Raw genomic sequence first — 13,245 nt, 5'->3', positions numbered from 1 at the left:
GCAACCACATCTGGTGTTGCCCTGGCCTCCTCTACTGTAATCTGGAAGGCGCATCCCTGAGCCCTCGGGGGCCCTGCTCTACCATGACTCTCGTCAGCAATCCTTAGTGTAACCAACATTGAAGCCTGCGTCGGCTTGGCAGCGAGCTGTGGACAGTTGGTTTTCACGTGACCAACCTAATGGCAGTGGTAACAGATCCTCGGGGTTGGCTGTCGGCAATCCCTCGCAAAGTGCCCCTCCTTGCCGCATTTGCGACACATACTGCCATATCTACAAACCCCCAAGTGACCCTTCCCACACTTGACACAAGTGCGGCCCTAGTGGCCTATTGACCTAGAATCAACGGTCTTAGACCGCTTTGGCACCGGCTGCAACTACGCTGCAGCCTGCCTCTGCTCCAGTAACTGTAACTCAATCTTAAGCTCATGCCACATAGCGGTCTCTTGTAACTCCAACAATGTATCAAAACGTTGGGTGGCAACAAACTGACAAATGTTAGTCTTGAGCATGCTTAGATAACGTGTCATCTGAGCCTGCTCAGAAGCAAACTCCAGGCAAAATATCGCCATCTCAGTAAACATATAGGTGATCTCCGTCACCATCTCGACACCCTGCCTCAAATCCAGAAACTCATATGCCAGTCGCTCGCGCTCAACCCGTGGAATGTAGCGGGTGCGGAACATATCCCTAAACTGCTCCCAAGTAACCGCAGCTCTCTGATCATCAGTGTAGGACCCTGTCATCAACCTGAAGGGTTTTGAGCATCCTAACAAACTTAAGGTGCACATACAACCCTAAATGCTTTGGATCTATGTTTTCTCTAATTATACATGTAAAATGATTTTCCAAAGCATTTCCCTAACTAGCATACAAACTTGGGTACTAGTATAACAAAACTAGTTAGAACACATACCTTTCCTTGTTGCATGATTCCTTGGACCTTTAAGAGCCTAGCACTCCAAATGCGATGCCTCAAATGCTTCACACAACACCACCAACAATGGATGACTTGAGAGAGAATACTAGCACTCAAAAATCGGCTATGGCTCTTCCAAGAACACTAGGGTGTCAGTTTTAGGAGCCATGGGGTCTCTTATATAGTGTGGCAAAACTAGGGTTACACCATGTAAACCCTAATGTGCATGACCTTCCATATTCCTCATGCTCCATGTGTTTAAACCTCCATGGATCATCCATGGGTTGTCACATGGGTTTATCCTAACATAAGGAATCATGGATCATTGGCCCACACCATAAGAATGAATGATTTACCAAATCAACCCCTTATATTTAATTAGTCTCTTTTGACCACAAAATTAATTCTTGATCAATACTAATTAAATAATATGATTTCATATTAATATATTAGAACTTATAATATATTAATGAATCATGAATATCCTCTTCTCAAAAGTCCATCCTTACAAATTGTTCCAGTGCCATGTAACCCAAATGGACCATACTACTCTTGGGTAAAGTACATACCAATTATAGTTAAGGGCTTAGACACTAAATCCAATAGTCTCCAACTTGGATAAGTCTAATAACTATAACTACAAGTACGACTTAAAACACTGACTAGTAATCATAGCTCTTAAAAGCCTCTATCGAACTGAGACGCTCCATTTTAGATAAGTGATCATATAATCCTCTGTTCTCAAGATATCAGTCGGACAAATACATGGAACAACGTCATACTTATTATCTAACATTTTGTTTCTTGATCTCCGATTTGTTTGATATAGAACTTAATCGAACATATGAATTTAGTTCTGACTGGGCCCGACACATCAGTCAATACAAAATCATCGAGGTGCCCAAGATATCGCTTTTAATCCTCCAAGGACTAAAATGAACAGATAAACTTCGACTCATATGTTTGTACTAAATACTCATCAAATTGTACACAATAGCACGTTTTATAGCATCAAGTTACTAAAGCAGTTTTGTACTATCAATGCACAACCAACTCATAGTCAACAACTCATATCTCTTGGTTTGAAGACTTATATGATATTATCGTCTCACGATCACTCGAGATAAATTTCATGAAGTGATACAAGTGAGTGTGGGTTTAATCCAATACTCAGACCTTATGAGCACTCATGAATGTTGCAGCAAACTTTGCTATGTCTAATACAATTCAGACAAATCTACAATCCAAATTCATGACAGTCTTGCTTCAATACTTACTTCCAGCGTATGATCGACTATGGATAGTTTGAATAATGTAATTATTCTGGAAGTCAAAACATGCAAATTGAAACAATAGTAAATGATTAACATAAGACAGTACCATACTAGTAAATAAAAAGCACCTTTTATTTAAGCATCAAATGTTAATTACATTTCAACTATTACAAGTTTCGAGAGCTATCTAATCATTAAAACTAATATTGTCCTTCAGTCTGATGCACCACGCATGCTGTAAGTGCTTAACCCTACTCAGTCCCTTTGTGAGGGGATCTGATGGGTTCTCCTCAGACGATACCCTCTTTGCCACGAGGAGTCCTTCTTCTATTCAATGTCATATGAAGTGATATTTTATGTCGACGTTCCTGGATCTGCCATGATCCCTTGGTTCCTTGCCCAACTGATTCTCCACTTCTTGTTTAAACTCTTTGAATCTTTCAAATGTTTCTGACTTATGGTTGATTAAGTAGATATATCCATATCTACTATAATCGTCAGTAAAAGTCACATAGAAGTGGTTAGCATCCCTTATGGCAGTTTTGAAGGGTGCACACACATTGATGTGTATAAGATCCAACAAACCTCCACCCCTTTCACAAATACCAGTGAATGGTGACTTAGTCATCTTTCGAAGTAAGCAAGATTCATAAGGGTTATCTGACCTTAAGTCAAATGACTCCAAAACTCGAACCTTTTGGAGTTAGCATATGCGCTTATTGCTGACATGTCCAGACGACAATGCCACAAGCATGCTTTATCCAATTCATTGCAAGAATCAATATGCAACACATTATTTCCTAAGTTGTGTACAACATTCACGGTTTCATATACACCATTACAAGGTAATGCTTTAAAATAAAAAAAACACCTTTATAATAAGCATTTATAGCACCAGTTTCATTATCAAATGAAAAACTATAGCCTTGTTTATACAAACCATGAAAGGAAATAATATTTCTTGCCAGGTCAGACGAGTAGCAACAATAATTCAAATTTATTTCTAACCCACTACTAAGCAATAAAGAGTAAACTCCAATCTTAGTGACAGGTGAAACCTTCCTATTCCCCATGATCAAGTTTATCTTCCCGTGCTCCACATCCTTACTTCTTTTTAGGCCATGCACATCAAAACAAATGTGAAATCCACAACCCGTGTCAAGAACCCAAAAGTTAGAATGTGATGAGTTTTTAGACAGAATAGTAAATACCTGCATGGGTGGGTTTAACCTTCCCATCCTTGACATCCTGCAAGTATTTAAGGACAGCTTCGCTTCTAGTGCCCTTTTTCGTGATAGTAGAAACACTTTGCTTCCTTAGGAATGGAAGAGGGAGAAGCAGAACCAACCTTGGTCCCATTTGAATAGGATCCATAAAGAGACTTTCCCTTGTGGCTCTTTGATGGAGCCTTCATCTTCTTCCCTTTCCCTTGTCCAATTGCTAGAACAGGGTCAGTTGCAGTAGGAGTAGAAACAACATTTTTACCTTTGAGACTGGTTTCAGTAGTCCTCAAAAGCCCTTGAAGTTTGCTAAGTGTGACCCCCTCCTTGTTCATATGATAGGTCATGTGGAACTGATAATAACATGGACGTAAGGAGTGTAGAATGATATCTATAGCTAGCTCCTCAGGGAAGTTCACATTCAACTTTAGTAACTAGTCCACAAACCTTTGCATTTTCTGTAAGTGACACGTGATGGGTTCACCATCCTTCATCCTGGTTGTTATCCAAAAAGAGATGATTTCATACCTCTCTTAACGAGCACTCTGATGGTAACTTTCCATCATGTCATGGTGCATCCCAAAGGGTAGTAGTCCTCATAGGACTTTTGGAGTTCAGCTATCATGGTGGCCAACATGATACAAGACACCCTGGTGACATCCTTCTCATGTGCCCTAAACTCATCAATCTCCTCATGAATAGCAGAAGAGTTATCGATTTCCTTAAGCTCCTTGTCTAGGACATATTCCTTTTCCTCATAGCGGGTGACCATCCTGATGTTCCTAATCCAGTCATTGAAGTTGGACTCATCAAAGATGACTCTCCCACACAAGTTCATGAGAGAGAAGGACCCAGTAGGGTTTAAGTCAAAAGCAGTGTTGGAAGACATCTGAGAAAGAAAGACAAATTTTAGATTAGATAAAGAGTCCTTAATATATCACCCAAAATGAAATATTAAGGCTAGGACCCAAGAAAATATTTTACAAATTGGAAGATGGATGTCGTAATCCAACTTGCGAAATATTTGAAGGTAGGTGAATGACGATTTACCAAATTCCATCATGAAAAAAGAAATTGATTATTAAGTTTTAATTAGATTAAAACTCCTAGATCCTTTGAGATTCATTCAACAATTCAGTGGCATATTTAAGTCTTGATTATGCCCTTCAGGTTTGTGTCTGGGATACTGAGGATCACAAACAATGTGTGAATAACCATGCAAAATTCTTTTGGTACTCCCGATGTCACTTATCACCCAATCAATGTGTCGGTTAACCACACACGCTCCATTGATCTTATGATCAACATCGAGCCACCCTTTGTTACCCTTACTAGTCCAAGTTAATGTGGCAGTTAACCACACATGCTCAATTAATGACTTGGCAAGGTGCAAAGTCCAATTTTCATGAATTAGCATCAATTTCACATTTTCCTAAAGTAACTAAGATTGGGAATTTTATAAAAAGGTTTAGTTACTTTATAATTATCATTATACCTAATGAGAATTAATGTCTTATCCTACCCGTTCGTCTAACGACCCTCCACCAGTCAAGGAAGCGGTGGGTGAGAGTGAACACCCATTAAACAACCATTTTATAGTCAGTAACCTTATACCCCCATATAGATCGTCTTCGTGAATGAGGTCTAGTAACGGTAAGATTGAATTAATCTTATACATACATATATATATATATATATATATATATATATATATATATATATATATATATATATATATATATATATATTAAACTTATAATACTATAAAGTATAAGGTTTGAATTTTAAACTTTTAAAATTCTAGGGTTTGAAATTAAAGTATTCAAAAGTATGACTTTACAAATTCCAAAACTTTAAGACAAGTTTTGACACTATTCAAAACTTTTCATTTTCTTAACTTATGAGTTTAATGAGTTTTATGAAGAAAAAAAACTTTTGGTTTTCCATAACTTGAGGACAAGATATGGAATCCATTAAAAGACATTTAGATCAACAACTAACTAACAAGAAATGTCAAATAATATCTATGATCTAGACAAACTCATAAGCAAAGATAATTCACATCAATATTTTTCAAGAAATTAGCTAATCATATAAATTAATACAAATCTTGAAACTTTGACAGATATCTTCTAATTGGACAAATGAATTTAATATGAACAAATCTTCAACATTTTTCCATCCATGTTTTGGTAACCATGAAGCAGTATTGGTGTCAAGTGAATTTAATACGAACAATCTTCAACATAGGATTTGTGTTGTCACAATAAGAGTGTTTTTTTAATTAAAACAATATGTATTAAGACTTGCATGTTCATCTATCCACTGAAGAAAGTTATAACGTTTGGGGTTTCATATTATAGAAACTCATGTGAAGCCTTGGCACCAAAGCGAGTAACCAATCTATGAAGCCTCATAAAAGACCAAACTATTAGATACTTATGAATTCGAGACGAATCATTTCTTTCATTTCATTATTTTAGAGAAATTGAGTTGATTCATTGTACTCATAATGTTATATTACTATTTCCAAGTGTGGTATGTAACCAATATGTTTATAATTAAATTCACATGGCATGCTCTTCAAATATTATATCAAGAAGGCGTTTGCTACTAAGATCAAAATATAATTATTTTCATTAATCTGTTGCCAAGGATTTTTTTTTTAAATTTTCTTTCTTATTTAAATTTCAATCTTGTACCATTTTCCATAGAAGTTATTACAACGAGTATATGACTGACTCGGAGAGGAAAGTTCGGACTCTAAGTGATAATGCTTCAGGTACATGTCATAACTTTGAGTAAATATTTATGTTAACTATAAGACTAACAGGAGTGGTGACACTCTTGGCACCTTGCCACATAAGTATTTTTAATGCCACATCATTTTTCTTTGTTTAACACTTACACTTAACATTTTGTAAGAAGTGGTAACACTCATAGCACTGAATTTTTTGTATTTTCTTTTTTCTAATTTAATTTAATTACTATATTTTAATAAATATATTTTTCTATTTATTTTATGTAATTTAATTTAATTACTTTAATTTAATAAACAAACAATTTTTATTTAATACACAAAAAAACACACTTCATTATTAAAACATGATTTAATACATAACAAAAAACACACTTCATTATTAAAACTCACTTCATAAAATAACCACACATTACAGCAACGGGTCTTCCTCCCAATACTGGTCTTCCAATTCGTCTTCTGGTGGCATATATAAATCAAGATTTTCCATCTCCAAAGATGACCGGTCAAATGGCGGCGAAGATCGGTATGGATTACTGCACTCCGAATTATCCTCAATCTTTGCATCTATTCTTGACCACCATATTCTAGTGGCTGTGTCTCCGGGATGACTTCAATCTCTTCGTACTCACATATTGTGTTTCCTTCATGTTCTAATATCATATTATGCAAAAGTCCTTTCGAGACCACCCGTTTTCTTGAGAAACTTGGTTATGAAGTCCATTGTGATTTGCTCCCACTTCCACTCAGGTATCTCCGGTTGTTATAGTAAACCTGAGGGGCTTTTGGTATCTCCGATTGCCCATTGGGAGTTTAATTTAAATTATTACTTAAAAGATATTTCTTTTAGTTATATAAAATTATAATCATTGATTTAAATACATGCGTGAAGTTATATCACATTATAATCTATATTAATTTAATTTTACTTTTTAATCTAACGTAATTAATTTAATATAAGGTAATCTCCAATGGGAGTTTAATTTGGGGTTTAATCGGGAGTTTAATCTGATTAAACTCAAAATCCCTATTGTAACAAAATGACTAATATTCAATGGAATGGGGAGTTCAATCCCGATTGAACTCTATATTATCTCTCCTTACACACACATGTATACATATATATATATATATATATATATAAATTATTTTTTATTTTAAATTTTTAATTGATATTAATTTTAATTGTAGTTTTTAATTATTAATTTCATGCTACTTATTTTTTTTAAATAACAATAAATAAAAAACAAAGAGATAAATGATGTGACAATCCATTCAATTGTATAGAGTTTAATGGAGTGTAGAGTTTTATGGGTAAAGTTGTATAGTAAGTAAAAATGTAGATGTGTCAATCCATTGAACTCATAAATTTGGCTCTCTAAGGGTCATCCGGATATTGGCAAACTTTTAACGAAAACAGAAAGGTCAGGATAGATCCCATCCACAAGATAATACCCAAATTTGTATTTTGTTCCACGCAATACAAATGACGAATCTGGGGGAATACCGCCATACACCTTGTTAAATATTGGTGAATTATTGAGAATAGTAACGTCATAAAGCGAATCGGTACTACAGAAAAAGGCATGCCAAATCCACAAATCTTGTGACGCTACAGCTTCAAGTACGACCGTGGGATAATGATAATTGCCCTTTGTGTATTGTCCTTGATATGAGTTAGGACACGCATTCCATCTCCAGTGCATGCAATCTAAACTTCTTAACATCCCAGGCAAACCATGGACATTTCCATGATAAGCATACAATTGTTGTACGTCACAAGCAGTAGGCTGACGCAAATATCGTGGACCATACAAAGACATGACAACTATGCAAAATTCATGAAGACTATCTCGGGCAGTACGTGCAGACATTCTAAAACTCTCATCTAGTACATCAGGGGGGTGCCATATACTAACATACGAAATACAAAAGTACATTTTTGAATTGGATCAAAGCCTAATGTACCTCTTGCATCTGTGCGTTGTTGCATATACTCAAACACTGAAGTCACACCTTCTACAATATGCATAAAAATGCTTTATGCATCCGGAACCGTCTGCGGAAATAATATCCTTTAAAGAGAGCATTCTCGTCAAAATAATCTTGCATGAGACGTTGGTGGGCCGCTTCACGCTGTCTTTGAATATATATTCTTCGTTTATGTTGATCGTTGCATGATCCAATGTTGTTAAGACGTTGTTGTAGCATATTGCGTATGGAAACGACCAACTGCAGTACATTATCAAGAACACCGTCCGCTAGAGATGACGAAGAGGACATTGAAGTGATTCTTTGATTTAAAGACGTGGTGCTTTGCTACTGCCTGGAGTTAATATCTTATATATATATATATATATATATATATATATATATATATATATATATATATATATATATATATATATATATATATATATATATATATATATCAAATGATTCTTTGATTTGTCGACAAAGTGGTATAGATTTATGCATAAATTCCATACATATAAAGACAAAGTGGCATAGATTCCTTGCATAAATTACATATATATGAAGACAAAATGGCATGCATAAATTTGTCTACATATATATACGATTCCCTGCATAATTCATTTACCTTTTTGTATACACGATTCCATATATATATTTTTATGTATACGAAGAAAAAACTTTATATATATAATTCATTTACCTTTACCTTATATATATATATATATATATATATATATATATATATATATATATATATATATATATATATATATATATATTAAATAAAAAATGTTTCAAACTCTTAAAATTTAAATAAAAAAGATTACATTAATAGTCGACGAAACATACGACTTAAAAAACTACCACTTAATAATAGTAGACGGAACATACGACTTAGAAAAACTATGAATTAATAATAGTAGACGAAACACACGACTAAAAAAACTACAACTAATCCCAATTGTATTCTTTAGCGAGATCCTGCTTGGCTTTGTTAATAACCCGACGTTCCTCCTTGGACAATTGATCTTCTATGGGTTTAAAGTAAAGTTCTAACGCATGATTCTTTGCCTTTATAGCACAGTTTATTTCTCTTAACTTTCCCACTTCCAAAAAACCCTCAAGCTTATCGTCTAACCCTTTCATTGTGTTTATTATCTCCTCCGCTTCAGTCGACGAATTTTGTACTCCTTTCAACTTTCTTTTTGCTTTATCCCGACCCATAGGACGAGTTGGAACTTCATAAGCACAATCGTTGTTGACGTCAATCCCCGCGATATGTGCATCAGAAGATTGACTGTGGGTGGACTCTGAAGTTTTTCTTCGTTTGGACATCCCCGCATAATCGTCTGGTCTTTTTAGATTTAGCCATTTTTTATTTCCCTTCGCAACTTCCCAAAACGATTCATTGACAAAAGGTTTTCCGTCTTTGGCCTTGTAAATCTTTCGCACATTAGCCATGACATCCACCTCAGTTGCACCGCTTTGGGGGTTTTTTATCGCGTTCATGTATATGTTGTTGAACTCCATTGCGGCTCGATTTGTGTTCCTCCACTTCGAGAAAAGTGCATCAGGGTTGCAGTCCTTCTTATTCATGCAGTTGCAAAAGTTATTCCAAACTTTTTTTTGAAGGTTGTTGAGTCTTGGTCATTCCCGTGGATCGGGTCCTCCGACACATCTACCCATGATTGAGCTAGTGCCCTTTCTTCATCATCCGTCCACTCTCTACTTTTAGCCCTCCCTTTTCCTTTTTTTGTACGTGTTGTTCCACTTCGGGATCTTGAAAAAAATGCTTGAACTGGATCTGCAATAAGGGCTTCATCAGAAGAATCGGATGACTCGTCGAGTAGGCAGCGTGGTTGAGTTTGAAAGTCAGTTTGTTGTTGGGGTTGAGAAAACAATTGAGTTTCTTGAACCATTTCAAACGGATCAAGATCCATATCCGGACGAGGTGTTGGTTCAGATTTGTTGTGGTAAAATCCCATTGGTTGAGAAGAGAAATGATTAAATGGAAACATTTGCGAAGCCATTGTAGGAAAGTAGAAGTTAGAAGGAGACTGAATTGGTTGATCAAATGATGGTCGATAACATGGTGGTGATGGAAGGTTTGGGGATGGAAGGTTTGTTGATTGAGAGTTTGGAGTTAGAAGGTGTAGTGATGGAAGGTTTGAAGATTTTTTTGTCAGTTCCTAGGTTTTTCTTTGTTTGAGATGAAGACATGATTCTTTGGTGAATTGAGAGAGAATGTTGTGAGAGATATGATTTTTTGTGTGTAAATTGGTGAGAGTGTGTTTTATTTATATTAGTTGAGTGTATATATATATATTAAAAATGTTTTGTTTTTTATTCTCATGCAAACTGAAAAGTAAAGTTGTAACTTGAATGCAACCAAGCGGAACCAAGCAAGCTTTTTCTTTCACCTTGCTAAGACTATGACGACTCAACAATGGTAAGCCCCCTAGCAAGAGCTAGGGGCGGTGTTTCAATGTAGTTGGCGAGCTTGGCACTTTGCTTGGCACTTTCGACTCCGCATAGCCTAATACTTGGTCATTTTATGTTCACTAATAGTCTAAGCAAAGTAAACCAATTCATCTAAAGTCATTTTTATTGATAGTTAGTTAAATCAAACTTCATATTATATGTTCCTTCATTATCTTTCCATTTGTAGGAAAATTTATTTTTACATATGGCTAAATGAATAAAAATGTATTTTTCTTTTTGACAATCACCAACTTCTTGACTTAAAGACCAACAATGAAACGATTATAACAAAAGTAAGTGTATAAAAAAGTACCAAGCCAAATTAGGCAAATTAGAATCTCCTAAAGTCCATGGCAAAATAAAAATTAAGAAAAAGTTATCTAAATGGTCAAATTGAACAAAAAGGTGAAAACTACTAATTTTAGTAAACTATAATTTTTGTTTTGGTTCCTTTTCTTAAACAACCAAAAAACAAACTAATCTCCCTATTCTAATAAATGAATATGTTTATTTTTCTATTGACAAATATCATACTATTAGAATTCCTCATTAATATTATATGTCACTTATCAACCTGTTAATTATCAATTTCAAATTTCAAATTAAAAAATTTAAATTTTCCACTCTAATTACTTTTAATTAATAATTGATTCTCCATTTTAAATTTTAAATTTTAAATTTTTTCACTCTAATTAGACCATCTCCAATGCATTGAGCTCATATGAGTTCAATGGATTGACACATGTACATTCCACTTACTATACAACTTTACCCATTAAACTCTACACTATATTAAACTCTATACAATTTAATGGATTGTCACATCATTTATCATTTTCCTTTTTATTTATTGTTATTTTAAAAAAAATTAGCATGAAATTAAAAATTAAAAACTACTATTAAAATTAACATCAAATAAAAATTTAAAATAAAAATATGTATATATATATATACACATACACACACGTGTGTGTAAGGAAAGATAATATAGAGTTCAATCGGGATTGAACTCTCCATTCCATTGAATTATAATCATTTTCCCACAACAGGGATTTTGAGTTTAATGAGATTAAACTTCCCATTAAACCCCAAATTAAACTCCCATTGGAGATGACCTTATATTAAATTAATTACATCAGACTAAAAAATAAAATAAAATTAATATAGATTATAATGTGATATAACTTCACGTATGTATTTAAATCAACGATTATAATTGTATATAACTAAAATAAATATCTTTTAAGTAATAATTTATATTAAACTCCCATTGGGCAAGTGTCTTACTTGTGCCAAGGTTAAGGTAGAATATCAAAAGCCCCCAAGTTTACTATATCAACCGGAGATACCTGAGTGGAAGTGGGAGCGAATCACAATGGACTTTATAACAAAGTTTCTCAAAACGGTAGTAGTCCTCATAGGAGTTTTGGAGTTCAGTTGTCATGGTGGCCAACATGATACAAGACACTTGGTTGACATCCTTCTCATGTGCCCTAAACTCAGCAATCTCCTCAGGAGTAGCAGAAGACTCATCGATTTCCTTCAGCTCCTTGTCTAGGATATATTCCTTTTCCTCATAGCGGGTGACCATCCTGATGTTCCTAATCCAGTCATTGAAGTTGGACCCATCAATGATGACTCTCCCACACAAGTTCATGATAAAGAAGGACCCAGTAGGGTTTGAGTCAAAAGCAGTGTTGGAAGACATCTGAGAAAGAAAGACAAAGTTTAGATTAGATAAAGAGTCCTTAATATAGCACCCAAAATGAAATATTAAGGCTAGGACCCAAGACAATATTTTACAAATTGGAAGATGGATGTCGTAATCCAACTTGCGAATTATTTGAAGGTAGGACAATGATCATTTACCATTTTCCCCCATGAAAAAAGAAATTGATTATTAAGTTTTAATTGGATTGAAACTCCTAGATCCTTTGAGATTAATTCAACAATTCAATGGCATATTTAAATCTTGATTATGCCCTTCAGGATTGTGACTGGGATACCAAGGATCACAAACAAGGTGTGAATAACCATGCAAAATGTGCTTAGTACTCCCGATTTCATTTATCACCCAATCAATGTGTCGGTTAACCACACACGCTCCATTGATCTTATGATAAACATCGAACCACCCTTTGTCACCCTTACTAGTCCAAGGTAATGTGTCGGTTAACCACACATGCTCCATAAACGACTTGGCAAGCTGCAAAGTGCAATTTTCATGAATTAGCATTAATTTCACATTTTCCTAAAGTAACTAAGATTGGGAATTTTATAAAAAGGTTTAGTTACTCTATAATTATCATTATACTTAATGAGAATTAATGTCCTATCCTACCCGTTCGGCTAACGACCCTTCACCAGTCAAGGAAGCGGTGGGTGAGAGTGGCAACCCATTAAACAACTATTTTATAGTCAGTAACCTTATACCCACTTATAGACCGGCTTCGTGAATGAGGTCTAATAACGGTAAGACTGAATTGATCTTATATATATATATATATATATATATATATATATATATATATATATATATATATATATATATATATATATATATATTATTAAACTTATAATACTATAAAGTATAAGGTTTGGATTTTAAACTTTTAATAT

This window comes from Lactuca saligna, chromosome 8, assembly GCF_052625555.1.
Source record: "Lactuca saligna cultivar CGN05327 chromosome 8, ASM5262555v1, whole genome shotgun sequence".
In the NCBI taxonomy this organism is placed as follows: Eukaryota; Viridiplantae; Streptophyta; class Magnoliopsida; order Asterales; family Asteraceae; genus Lactuca; species Lactuca saligna.
This window is presented reverse-complemented; position numbering follows the sequence as displayed.